Below are 11,958 nucleotides of genomic sequence, written 5' to 3'. Positions count from 1 at the left end.
TATTTATTTATTTATTGGAAAAGTTACACAATCAACTTATCACTGAGCACTTAAAATTAATATCTGACTTGGGTAACATACAAAGTGATACGTCTTTAAAGGTGTAAACAACATTAATTATTAGTACAGAACTGTTGCCGTTTACTAATTTTATCTACTTTAAATTTCTGATAACAACTTCGCTTTTCAAAAGACCTTTTTCTCACAAATTACCTAGTAATACCATCGATTATTTAGATCTCGACCAATTATGTCACGTCGATGCAAGGTCAAAGTTTATATAATTCCTGCTATTGGAATCGATTTTAAGTATGTCGTGCCATTAGAATTTAAACTAATGTCTTACTTAAAATATTAGAACATTAAAATACCGAACGCGGACCAATATTAAAATGGATGCAGTATTTCCATACAATGTATAAAGTACAAATATGGAACTAACCTCTTTCCTATCGTCTTTGAATATTTCGTTTTTTCATTTATCATATACGATACAATAAAATTATTTATTACTTAAATTTTAATTAATCGCTCGATAATTTTTATAGTTTTATTATCTTTTCGTATAAACTCTATCTTTGATAATATTTCAATATATTATACGAGTACAGTAAAAATACTATTAATGTGTTATATATTTGAAAATTATTTGTTCAATAGAAAATATATGCACGAGTACTTTAAGAAATCAGTTTAATTTAATTAGAATCAATATGTACTTTAGTTTATCAAATTTTATTACGACGGTAAAACTTCAACAAAAACTTATGTTATATTGAATATGACATAGAAAATGATAAAATATTTGTCAATAAGGAAATAAGCTTGTTTTCAAAAGTATTTTAACGTTACATCATGAAACTAATGTCTAATAATAATATAATAAATAAAATATATAATAATAATATAAAGAGGGAAAATATGCCCAGCCGGGGCGTCTCACTCGTCATCATTAATATATTAAAATACGTAATAACTCAGTACCGCTAGTAAGCGCAAATTAAATAATTCAAGTTTTCGATTCATAAACTTGATTTATTTACTTCGCGATGTACTATGAAAGTTACAAGAGGCTCATCCCTTAATTAATTCAATTTATCTACCGGATTACACTTTGAGCGCAAACAATAGCAAGTTTGACAAAGAAAGGCTTATCAATTGTATGATAAACGACAATAACTTTTGATATGGTTTAGATATAGTAATTTTATGTAGTATTTTTTAAATTATAAAATGTCTCGTTGCCTAGTGAGATGTCTCCAGAATACTCCTCCATCGGTACTAAGTATTGACTTTAAAATAAAATCGTTATAGAAAAACTTATCTACAAGATGTCAGGCGATAAAGCAAACCATACAAGTTACTTTCATTTATTTACTCTTAGCAGTGTGACTGAGGATCGATGATGAAGTAATTAATGAACTCATTTAACGACTGAATTTGTAAGGGTTCGTTTGTATCAAAGCGTTCTAGAGCGTGCATTTCGGGTTCTTTGAAGTCATGCTAATGTTAATGTTTAATTATATTTCACTCACCGATACATGGTCCACTGGAAAATGAAAAACAGGAAATGGGTCCTAATTCAAAAGAGTTATGGTATTAAAATTAAAAATTAACCAATTCTCTACTTTTATTTATTTTGACGGGTATTTGCCATTGCTTCTAAAGCAAGACTTTTATTTTCTTATAAATAAAACAGACATCTCCGTAACTTACTATATTGCTAACATATTTTAACATAATATTTTCTATTCTTCCACGAACATATTATTTAAGTCACAAATCGTATGCCTCAAGTTACTTTGTTTTCTTTATTTAATCATTTTATTTACGGTAACTAAATAAACAGAACCTTTTTCGTTATTATATTCAGTCAGTTTTGACGATATTTAAAAAATCGTTCAGATTTTATTTAATTCTACAAAATTAAATGTACCAATATAAATTTTTTATATTATATAATAACTTTGTTAATATTTTCAACTAAATATGACTTATGAACGCGACATCATCTCATACGTGTTGACTTACACGTAGGTCCGAGTTATTCAGTATTAATTTTAGATGGCATGTGACCTTGGATAGTGACCGTATAGATTATGTTTTAGTATAACCAATTTTATATTATATTGTACACAAAAGTTATGTGGTTTTATTTCTGTTAGTATAAAATGTTCTTATGGAGTTGTCGAGCGATCCACGATTGCGATTGCCTGTGAGATCTAGTTAGATAACATTTATAGTACTAGATTTATGTAATAACAACAATTAAGATCTGGTAAAGCATTATTCAAATTATATATGCTTTAATTTTTTTTAATATTTTTTTAGGCATAAATGCTAGTTCCCATAGCTTCAATGTTGCCGAAAACAATTAAGACTGTAATGTATTAGTCAAATTATTTACAGTATAGCCGCAAAACTAAAACGTGTGTCAATTGAGGCTAGCTTCCAAGTTTCTTGAGATACCGTAAAATTAAAAAGCGGCTAATTCACATTTGACATGGTCTCCGTTGTAAAATGAAATGAATACAACATTTGAATTAATTTCAGCATATCTTATTTAGCTTAAATTATAAATAAAAATAAATAATTAATCTTAACGATGAGAGAAACGAAGAACACAGGCAAAACAATTATAATATACAGTAGAAGTCTTAAAAGTATTCAGCATTCTTATTAAGTGGAATGATTTGATAATAATGTACAAAAAAGTGGTGTTTAATCGTAACTAAAATATGGTTTAAGACTATGTATTCATTTATTTTCAAAGTTGTAAAATAATTATGCACTTACCTTAACAATTTTGAAGCTTTGGCGAGAACACAATTTCTGTATCCACTTATGATATTAAATAATGTCCCATGCGATTTTATTCAAATTAATATAATTTGTCATTAAGTATTTTAAAATTTTCAAAGTATATATATATATATATATATATATATAGTAGATAAAAGACAGTTAAGGTAAAAAAAAAACAAAAAGTCGACTACAATCAGATTTATTAATGTATCAACATAGAAGCACATGATCTTTAATAATAATCGAAGGTTTAATTCGTTAGTTTTTTAGTTTATGTACATTTTCTTTCACATTTAGACAATACAATGGATATTGTCTTACAATCAATAAATCAGGGTATCACGAAGAAAATATGCTCATTACTTCTGGGTTATATCTGTGCATTAATCATTATATATTTACACAGATAACAAACATTATATTACAATGAACTTTGCCACAATGCATAAAAAACAACTTGCTAGCGATTTAAATCTTCGACTTACATAACTATATCCCCCTTTCCCAAAATCACAGTGACACTCCCTACATTTTTTTATTAATTTCCTTTTAGATTACTAAACGTGATAAGAGCTGAAAAATAGTATGACTGTCATTGTATGTAATGTACGAACAAATAATATATATCATTGTTTATACAGTTAATTCTAACACATACATTAGAAGCAGCATTTTATCAGACGGATTAAATTAAAGGCGACCAGCCTTTAGTTAGCAGGTTACTTCGTTTTATCGATTTGATTTTTCGTAGTTATTAATCACAAACAAGATGAGTGAGTATACGTTGCTTATTTCAAAATGAAATAAACAATATACCGTAAGACAGCATGAAATAGGGCTGAGGAATTTCCACATTGGTCATACCATCGTTCAGCTCTTGCCAACTCGCGTCATATCACATCACATAACTTGTACTATTATATTAAAATATGCCATTAGTTTCGATCGGTATATTAAAATAAAATAAATATCTCACTCGTAAGAAAAAAAAATCGGATAAACCTATTTGTAAACAGCGTCTTTATAAAATATTACTTTAGATTATCCGTTTTATAATGGGAGTCAACTGGCGATTGTCATATGAAACGCAAATTACAGAGCCGTTGCACACAGCAACAAACCGTTCTACAAATTTCAAAACCTAGTTCCTTCAATATAGGAAATAAATGTTCGAAACAAAATCACAATCAAAATTCAGTCTGTTTGTGTACATGCCTGTTCAATTTTACGAAGTTAAGTGAGTCAATCAATAAAAATTTACCGATTATAGTCTTAAATAAAACAGTTTGTCGAATTGACGGCTCATTTTTCTTAAATCAACATCAGTTACAAAACAAAACTAAACAATAGTTAAATCTCACACAATATAAATTTAGTGATACATTATTTTCATCTTTCCAGTATTATTCTTAAAATGTAGTAATTCCGTTACGAAATAACGATACAAATATTATTTACAAGCGTCGTTTTGTATCTCGGCCACGTAATACAGTAACGTTTATTTTAGAATTGGGTTAATAAAGTGGATAGGTACCACTTGTAAGTCATTTGTCTTATTAATTCATTGCTACTAATAAAACATCACTCATTTATTTTAGTTTATAAGAAGTTTAATTTTAAGGAGGTTCATAAATCAGATAAAATAAGATCCAACTTCGGATTTTATTTTATCGGATCGGATAGTTGGTGCGGTAATAATATAAATACAAAACAACGCTTTACATTTAACGCGGAAATGGTCCCAAAGATAACACATAAAACTTAAACACAAATTATATTTACATAACGTTCAATTCGCGAAGCGTGTCAAATTATTTTTGTCCAGTTGACCGATTGTTTCCCATGTTTTTGTGCTTCAATGAAAGTTAATTGACCACACCGTACTGTCCGGCAATTACTGAACGTTCGCTACATTTAGTAATACTATCCTCTACTTAAACGCTAGGCTACATTTTTGGCGATTTCAGAAATAAAAATTGTACAACGAAGCCCTTTTTTACGCGAGTTCGCAGAAGTTCTGGACGCACAGAAAAAAAATAGCAACATTAGTGCACAACAGATTATAATACTACCTTGGATATGTCGCAATTTTTATTTTCAATAACAAAAATATAGCATTTAGTGCTAAATATTTTTTTTTCATTTCTACTTAGTATTTCCTATTTTATTTTAATTACATATCGCTGAGGCACCTAATGAAAAACATATATATATTATTCAATCTTACCTACAGCAGCTTGAGAATAATAGAAACTTTTTTTTCACCTATCCACACCATATTACTCTCAACACAAATAGAATGTGAACGTATCAACACTTACCCACTAACGGAAAACAATATTATGTTATCTTACAGATTTATTTACAAAATTAATACACACACACTAAAAGTTTTATTTATAAATAAAAAAAAAGAAGATCGAACAATACTCTAAAGAGGACGTTTAGGGAACTTTGAATGTTTAAACACCTACTTGCATTGCCTTACTTATTTGATACAACACACTTATGTCAAAAAAATACTAATAAAACAAAATTTCAGAAACGTTTTGTATTTTATTTTTATTTGCGTTCAGTATAGTAAAATATATGTTTCCATAAACATTCCTTTACATAGGTATAGATTTAAGAAACACTATAAGTAGACCGAAACCGGCGGAGCTCCACATCACACAAATATAAATTATGAGAAATAAACAGAACTACCCTTATTTTGACGGTTAAAATGACAATTTTGGTGCATGATTTGTAAAATTAATTTAGAATAAGTTACATTTCGTTCAAATAATTTACCGTTTGAAACAATTATTTAATCTTAGTCTGTCGGCTTAATCTACTAGTGTAGAATCACTAAGGCGATAGATCTTTCTGTTGCAAAGAAAAATCAGACATCTAAAAAAAAACACGGATAGCTCAACATGCTTAACATAATATATCAACGCTGACAGGTATTAAAACAGTCGGCAAGAAAACTAAATTATCCGGGATAATTATTCATATTTATGTCAGTTAAGAAACATCATCAGAAATTAAGCTCATCACATAACTGTTGCTAACAGCTTCGTTAATTTTTTTCACTTTACTATACTAATGTAAAATATCAAAATTGTTTATATTATGGCCATCTATAATTTTTCTTTCTTATAACAACAGCAGGATTCATTGACCGTTTAATTAACGAACAATCTCTTAATTTTATATGGCTTCTTAGCGTTTAATCACTAATTATGTCTGAAAAAAATATTGAAAATAAAAGATTTATGAAAGCTAAACGATCAATATTTATTTTATTAAATAGTATAGTTAAGTTTACATGCTTTAAAAACCGGTAATTTTTACGACTTTTATTTCGTATCTTGAATATTATCGGAGTTTACATAATTAAGAGCAATGAATTATGAAAGGTCAATGAACAAGGTATGTTTCTTATATAGTATTAAGATAGTTTATTACTGAATTCTAAATTGGATTTTCAGATAGACCAAAATATAATACGATACCCTAAAAATATTCTTTGCTTGTTTATGTTCAAATTTCATTTCAATACAAATAAATCGTTTCTAATAATACTGCTCTTTATAAATACCACGGCAACTGATATTGAACATATTGCTTTTATGGATTATTATTTACTGGTTATTAATAATTATGATCATATTAACGCAGGATTATGAAAACCACAGATTATAAATACAGTTGACAGCTACTACAACAATCGAAAACAGATGCTATTAACATGTTTTAAAATAAAACGTAGATAACACTTGCCATACATAACATAAGCTTTGTAATATCTGCATAAAATATAGGTCTTAATTTATTTTTGTTGATTGTTTATCGTTCACGTCGTTATCGGGCATTTTTATATACGTAGATAATGAAATTGGTACTGTGTATTTTATCTTTAACAAACTTATACAGAACAGTAGCTGTAATTTATTTTGTATATGTAATAATGATAATAATAAGGAGTATATCAAATAAGGAAGATATTTTTATGGTTGGGCATACTAGTATGGTTCTATGCAAAAAGAGGGTCAAAATGAAATGAAAAGTCTATATATGACGTGAAACTTTTTTTTAAATGATTGCAATAAATTAATATTAATAAATGTTAATCTCATTTTATATATTACACCGATAATTACAAATATTTTCTTGCATGATCTGTATTTATAAAAGATCTGTTTCACGATGGCTAGTAAGCAGATAAGGAATGAATCAATAATTATTAAATTGGCATCAATGATATTGACTGTAAATTATATATATGTATTATGACGAGGTTATCTTTGCTCTGTTATAATTACGTGCCTTTGATATACATTGATACATATTCTATTAATATAAGGAACAAAACAAGAACTTGTCACGTCTGTTATTATATAAAGTCAGCAAGTCTTTGGTAGGACAATAAAAACATCGAACAGGATTTTATAGAACGTTAAAAATCAATTATAAAATGAAAATAAATAGTCACAGAGCATTTGCTTCGTGAAGGTTATAAAAAAACTTCATTCGCGGAAAAACATTTCGTGAATGAAGCTGTTGATGCTCTTTCTCATGAAATTGGACATTATGACACAAAAGCCATTATGCCAGGTTTCAATTCAATCAGCGTCCAGTTCATCTTCAGCTCAGAATGAAGAATTTGAGAAAAATATTTATTTCTCGAATTCCTGGTAAAGTGTTGATGGTCAATAAGCCTTCTGAGTTTCACTTTAAATTATTTTTAAACATAGCTTTTTATTGATAGTAAAATGGCAATCGAGCAAATAGCATATAGAAATCGTTATACAATCAAGCCGCCCCGGCTTCGCGCGGGTGGAATGCCACTAAATACACTACAGAATGTGTTACAACCTTCACAGTTTTTCAGTCGTTAGACAATACAAACCGCTATGTCCCTGTGTTTTAAATGTGTAATATTTTCGAAAATATTCGTTTAAATTACATGTTGTAAAGGGTCATATTGAACTATGTATTTAGGGTACTTAATTGGATAAAGATTAATGCTGTATTGCTTAAAATCGCATTGATATCACTTTGTAAACCTCTAAAATTATCAGCGTTTCTCTATTATATTGTGCATGTTTTACACATATAAACCTTTCTCTTGAATCGATATATCTATTAAATAAAATCCCATCAAAATCCGTTGTGTAATTTTAGAGATCTATGCATACATAGGGACAGAGTGGTAAGCGATTTTGTTTTATACTAAAAAAAAAATGTAATGATGATGATATTTATATAAAATAATCACGTTTCGTGGCTCATCTGCCGTTAATAATGAACTGCTTCTTTTGAAGGCTGGGGCATTGTTTTTGGGGGGTAAAGTAGAACCGATTGCCTTCGATTTTTGAATATTGTTTCCATAGGCTTTTGAGTTATTTTTATGTATTCTAAATTCTTAATATTCATTACCTACCAAGTAGTTACAAGACAAAGTTTTGGACACCTTATTTACTATTCAAAAATGATGAAAGCTAATTTTGACATACATAAATAAATAAATAGCAATTTGCTCGGTAATAACGCAAGTTCAAGACCACTGAAACAGTTGGCGGCATTAATTTTAAGCTATTTTAGATGTCATGTCTACATATTTAGATATAAATTGTCGAAATCGTGTTTTCTTCAAAAAAATAATGAAATATAGAAATAGAAGAATGTTTTCCAAAATATTTTTCAATCTACAAAATACTTATAAATTCAAATGTAATTACTTATGGGAAGTACTTAGCATATCAATATTGATAATCTAAGCCAAATTTTTATTTTAAAGAACATTTTCATTTATGATATCGAAATAGTGAGAGATTTAAAGAATTACTTTTTTTTGATGAATCTATATAATAGATTTAAATTGAAGACTGAAGACTTTAAAGGTTGACTATTAAAATTTATTTATATTCTTTTTTGGTATATAAAAATATGAAACGCGTTACTAAAATCTTATTATGATTTGATTACGTTAATAATGTGTCGTTGATTATACGATTAGTATAAAAAACTTCATAAAATAGTTATGTTAAAAAAAAACAGGTCATATAAAATGACGTTAACGTTCAAATGTCATTGTCAAGGTTGAACAAGTGTTTTAACTAAGAAAAATTAAATTGTAATCTGTGCCCTGTTAGCATAAATAAAAGTATTTATTTTTTTAAATGTATCATTAGTAAATGAAGTAAGGCTTCTGAATCTTTTGGTATTATGAATTTTGGTATTTTTTAAACGGGTACTTCTCTTGTTTGATATTGATATATTGATTTGTCAAAGTACTAAATTTTATTAAACAACATTTTTTTTGTACATGTGGATGATATTAATTTTAGGAGGCGTTTATTAAATTTCTTTTTCACGTTATATTTTTAATTATCTCTTAAGAATTCCGACCACGTATAAAAAAATTGTTTTCATTTAGTATTTTCTTTAAATGTAATGTACATTTTTTATCATTTTGATTAAGCGGATTGCCATCATATATATTTAAAACCTTAAAAATATCAAATAGCCAGGCAAAGCAAAAATGAGTCACTAGTTTCAATGAATTGGCACGATACATGTTTCAGTAAAGCGGTTGAATAATTTTTTTGGCACGGAACCAACCTAATCCAAAACTGAACACGACTACGCGACTCATTTTGGTATATTTTTAAAACTAGCAACATTACAAAATCGGTAAAAAAGGTAAAGTAATAGCAGCTCAAAAAACTCATATTCAACGAATAGACTCCTTACGTCTTTCGAAATAACGTGATTGGTTCCAAGAAAAGTAATAATTTGAGATGAAATAAGTATTTTTATACCATTCACAAATATATTCGACCTAATATAATATATTTAATTAGATAAGGTTGAAGAGTGACTTTAAATTGTGTAAAAGTTGAATTTATGATGCATTCAATATTTTATTTCTTTACTAAGCATAAAATGTTAAATAAATATTTTAAATCAGGTAATGATGCACAATTTATATTATTTGGAAGCTGAAGCAATACCAGATTAACTTCTAAATTCCCAATCGAGTATCCATTCCATAATAAAATAACGTTATTCTTAAATTTCCATTAGAACGTACTATCTAATTAATTTAAAAAATATACACAAAAGTTTAATACTGAACGCATGGAAAGAACTTTTAACTAACACGATTTAATAATTGTGGTTTTTTATTACTTACTTCTGGGAGTTTTTATCATAATTATATTTTTTATTAATATAGTTTGGGTGGGAATAATGGGTTTTTAAATTTTGCTTATCTAGTCTAATTCTTAGCAACATGAGAACTATAATGAAACTTATTTGTTAATTGATTTAAAGTGACGAAATTGTTAGTTATTAAAAAATAATGAGACAAAACGAACACAATACTTTTCTTGACATTACGTTAGATTACAAATCATCTCGATATCGGGTTTGAAAAATTTGATGATAATTGAGATGATATTTATACAGATAAAAAAACATCAAACAATATCCAAAAGTTATCGATCTGTTATCAACAATTTATACCAAATCGAGATTAAAATATGCATAACCTTTTTACATTTTTATTTTACGTATAAATTAAGAATATATAAGGTTTTTTTTTGTCGAAATAAGTTCCTCTTGAAAAACTACGAAAATACCCATAAGCATGACCTCATTGCAAGTCTTTGTTATGTATCGTTGACATTGAAATCGATATAATAGCGTGGGAAGATAAAGCCAATTGGACTGAGAATGTAGGGAAAATTACCACTTTTACTACCCTCTAGCCAGCCACCCCCGAGTGGGAGGAGGGGTAAACAGAATCCGAGTTGCACAAAGAAATGTATGCATAGCACGGAAAAAAAAACAAAATGTCCCTCCACTTTGCTATGAAACGTGGCTGTGTGTGAACAGGCTGGGTTTAAAGACCACAGATAATAAAAGGTTTATGTAAGATGAAAAGAATACAGAGCGTAAATTTTGTTATATAAATATTAACTTGGCCGCTACGTTGTTTATTTTTATAGGTATTAAGAATTATGTTTTTTCTTCAAATAATTGAAGTATAAATTAATGATTAATATATGTATATTTTTTTGCTTATTCATTTTATTTATTTCATTATTGGGAACTTCAAGGATGACTAATGTCTTGAATTTATGTATCATACATTTACCGTTTAATGAGTGGTTTATGTTATTATGAATACAAGATATGAATCGATGACACTGCGCGATATAGGTATAACACATAAATGAAATAAAAACATGAGGTCGCAAAGTTATTCAGCCTGGCAGTATTCATTTGAGCATAAGACTGCTTACTGTTGTCGTGTTTTTTTTAGACAATAATTGCTATTTCTTACTTCTTTATAGTGCTTAGGTAAATAGTCAAATGGCCTGTGTAAACGACGAAAATTCATTGGTGCTCTCTATATTTTCGATCATTTAAGTTCCTATTTGAAATTTTCTGTATTTTTGCTGAGTCAGTGTGATACAGCAAATATAAACAAAACGTAAAACAACAAGTTATTAGTAAAGTATCAGACCGCAAATGTCCAACTAATAAGACCTCTCCTTACGAGCACAAGATTTTCATACGGCACATGCAGGTTTCGTCACTATCTTTTATAATCTTCTTCGTCGCCGTGTACCAGAGAAATTCTCCGACTTTGAAACCGCCATTCTTTAATTCACGCGCTATAACCACTGAGCCAGTAATATATGTATATATCTAATCTAAAATGTTCCCTGTTGTTCTCTGAGTCAGCGCGACTAGGCGTAAATGTATGTTTCAGAATTTATCACGAAAGCCGCGACACGTACTTTCCTACGTTTACCTTAACGAAGAGTTGATTTGAAAACATAAATAAGTCATTACTCAAAGTAATAGGCACTTAAAGATATTGGAAGTCTATTTAGTAATAATTTATTATATACAAGAGTTTATTGCATGTTCTCGATAGAATCTACATTCCAAATTGGTTTTAATTTTAAATTGAATTTAATTATGTGACGTGACGATTCAAAATTTTAACCAATAAAGTTTATCTAGATTTATACTTAACGTCATTATAAAATATTTTCTTGTCTTTTGGTATATGTTACATGTATAAAAGAAAAATGGGGTCACGTAAACGTTTTATGAGGCATGCCTTGACAATTGCGGGAATTATAA

This window comes from Vanessa tameamea, chromosome 19 (genome assembly GCF_037043105.1).
Source record: "Vanessa tameamea isolate UH-Manoa-2023 chromosome 19, ilVanTame1 primary haplotype, whole genome shotgun sequence".
Classification (NCBI taxonomy): Eukaryota; Metazoa; Arthropoda; class Insecta; order Lepidoptera; family Nymphalidae; genus Vanessa; species Vanessa tameamea.
This window is presented reverse-complemented; position numbering follows the sequence as displayed.